Source organism: Zea mays, chromosome 1 (genome assembly GCF_902167145.1).
Source record: "Zea mays cultivar B73 chromosome 1, Zm-B73-REFERENCE-NAM-5.0, whole genome shotgun sequence".
In the NCBI taxonomy this organism is placed as follows: Eukaryota; Viridiplantae; Streptophyta; class Magnoliopsida; order Poales; family Poaceae; genus Zea; species Zea mays.
The window spans coordinates 288,024,948-288,028,121 of record NC_050096.1 but is presented as its reverse complement, the minus strand read 5'-3'; positions in this window follow the sequence as shown (position 1 = coordinate 288,028,121).

Here is a 3,174-nt window from a genome sequence, read left to right as displayed (position 1 = left end):
CGGGACCGGGTCCGGCAAATCACCTGCAGGTACTTTTGGAGCACGCCTCTGGGCCACTAGCCGACCCTTATCGAACGGGGCACAGGCGTTCGCTCGGATCACCCGTTAGCAACTCACTGGAGACACCATGATCGACGCCCTCCGAGGGCAACATGGCGCTCTCCCCCTCCTCCTTGCGGAAAGGCGACGCAGGGGCATATGAAAAAAGCCGAGTCTGCCCTTGACCGTCCTCTCGCCCTGTGCAGAGGCTTAGGGGCTGCTCTCGCAAACCCGGCTTCGGCCAAACCATTGACAGCGTCAACATACCAGCCCGAGAACCCGGAACCTGACTATGCACCCGGGCAACGACCAGTTCGCATGAGGGAACAACCAGACCGGCCGAGCCATCACGAAAGGCATTAAGACCTCGAAGGAGTCAAACCACTCCTCCGAGGCCTCGGGGGCTACACCCGGCAGGTGCGCTCGCGCGCACCCACCGGAACAAAATGCAACCGAGAAAGGCCGGTCCCCTTGCAAAAAAGTGCGACAAAGCCTCCAAGCGAGTACCCACACTCCCTTTGAGGCTCGGGGGCTACTGTCGGGGACCGTAATTAGGGGTACCCCCAAGGCTCCTAATCTCAGCTGGTAACCCCCATAAGCACAAAGTTGCAAAGGCCTGATGGGCGCAATTCCGGTTAAGGCCCCGTCCACTCAAGGGACACGATCTCGCCTCACCCGAGCCCAGCCTCGGGCAGGAACGGAAGACCAAGGCAGATTCACGCCTCGCCCGAGGGTCTCCTCAAGCAACGGGCGCACCTTCGACTCGCCCGAGGCCTAGCTCGGGCAGGCTTCACGAAGAAGCAACCTTGGCCAGATCGCCTCGCCAAGCTGACCGGATCGCAGGAGCATTCAATGCAAGGATCGCCTGACACCTTATCCTGACGCGCGCTTTCCAGTCGACAAGGCCGAAGCGACCGCAGTCACTTCGCCCCTCCACTGACTGACCTGACAGGAAAACAGCGCCGCCTGCGCTGCTTCGACTGCTGCGCCACCCGCCAGGGTGAGGCTGACAGCAACCAAGTCTAGCCTCGGGCGCCATAGGAATCTCTGCCTCGCCCGACCCCAGGGCTCGGACTCGACCTCGCCTCGGACGACGATCTCCGCCTCGCCCGACCCCAGGGATCGGACTCAGCCTCAACTTCGGAAGACGGTCTCCGCCTCGCCCGACCCAGGGCTCGGACTTGACCTCGACTCCGGAAGACGATCTCCGCCTCGCCCGACCCCAGGGCTCGGACTCGACCTCGACTCTAGAAGAAGGTCTCCGCCTCGCCCGACCCCAGGGCTCGGACTCAGCCTCGACCTCGGAGGAGTCACCACCTCGCTCAGGCCGACCACGCCACAAAGGGAGGCCATCATTACCCTATCCCTAGCTAGCCTAGGCTACAGGGAACAAGACCGGCGTCCCATCTGGCTCGCCCCGGTAAAACAAGTAATGACGGCACCTCGCGTGCTCCATGACAACGGTGGTTCTCAGCCCCCTACGGAAGCAAGGATACGTCAGCAAGGATCCGACAGCCCCGACAGTTGTGCTTCTACAGGGCTCAAGCGCTCCTCCGACGGCCACGACGCCACATGAACAGGGCTCCAACACCTCTCCGACAGCCACGTCAGCACGTACATAGGGCTCTAGCTCCTCTCTGCTAGACACGTTAGCACATTGCTACACCCCCCGTTGTACACCTGGACCCTCTCCTTACGTCTATAAAAGGAAGGTCCAGGGCTCTCATACAAAAAAGGAGGTGGCCGCGCGGGAGAACGGGCAGCCTCACGCCCCCTGTCCCTCTCGTGAATGCTTGTAACCCCCTACTGCAAGCGCATCCGCCCTGGGCGCAGGACAACACGAGGTCGCGGGTTTCCCCTTACTGTTTCCCCCCCTTGTGTCTCCGTCTCGCGCCGACCCATCTGGGCTGGGACACGCAGCGACAATTTACTCGTCGGTCCAGGGACCCCCCGAGGTCGAAACACCGACAAATAGTGTGATATAAGTTACGGAGTAGAAACAAATTCTACTAGTGCATAAAATCATTTCCTATCCTTCACCTTATGAATTTGAGATAGGCTTATATATGAACTTTGGAAAGTGGTGAAATGTCCAATTCCAAACTAAATAAGTTACTTTATTGAGTGAATTCCAATTCATTTAAAATGAAGAGATCCAAACGCTTATTTACCACGCTTCTCTTTGAAGGGTCGTTTTCATCCCTCACTTTTCCTCTCACGCAGATGCCACCGGTTTTTTTTTTTCCAGCCAAGCCGCATGTGTGCATACTTTTCTTGCATCGTTCAATTGGTCCGACATGAGTAAATGAATTTTTTTTTGAAGTTTGAGTAAATGAATTTTAGATAACTAAAGTTAAGAGAGGACTAGCTATGGACAGTTTAAAGAATTAGATCACAATCCTTTCCCTGATAATAATTAGGCTTTCGTTTGCTCTCACCTAGCTAGGCTCTATTGGCAGCTAGACTTCTACACCACGCCGTAGGTGTAGGTTTCATGCCTTGCGGATTTGCGGTGCCACTAACGACTAACCTTTCTCAGCACGGCCAATAGAAGAGGCCCAATCGAGCTGCACTGGGCACTGCTGCGGCATGTCGCGCAAGTGCGCAACCGACGTGGAACGGTGGAAGCGGAATCCTTTTCGTATGCGTGCGGTCTATTGTGTATTCTGATCGACATGGAGTCCAAAACTGGATGCGCATTGCCGCGTTGGATGCCCGTCATCATCTGCCCCGACCACCACCAGCTCGTCTAAAATTTTACTACTCGCTGTTGCTCACCTGTCGATGACTCGATTCGACCCGTGACGGCGAAGGTCCAACCTGACATGGACTGCGCGCTGCTGCCGCTGCAATTCTAGAAGCCATGTGTACGTACGAAGGTTCCAATCAAGGGTCGATGAGAGGGATTTTGCTTTTTCGTGCGGACACCGTGCGTTCATATTCTGTGACCGATACATCCGGACATCCGGTCACACGGGTCAATCATGGTTAGGCCAACTCTAGCACATTGCTCAAAGTTTAACCATATGTACTATTTTGTAATCTTAGACTACACTTTTCGCAAATAGAGTTTGAATATATGTATGGAGATAGGTAAGCTGTTGAAGATAGTCTTATCTTCATAGATCATCACGT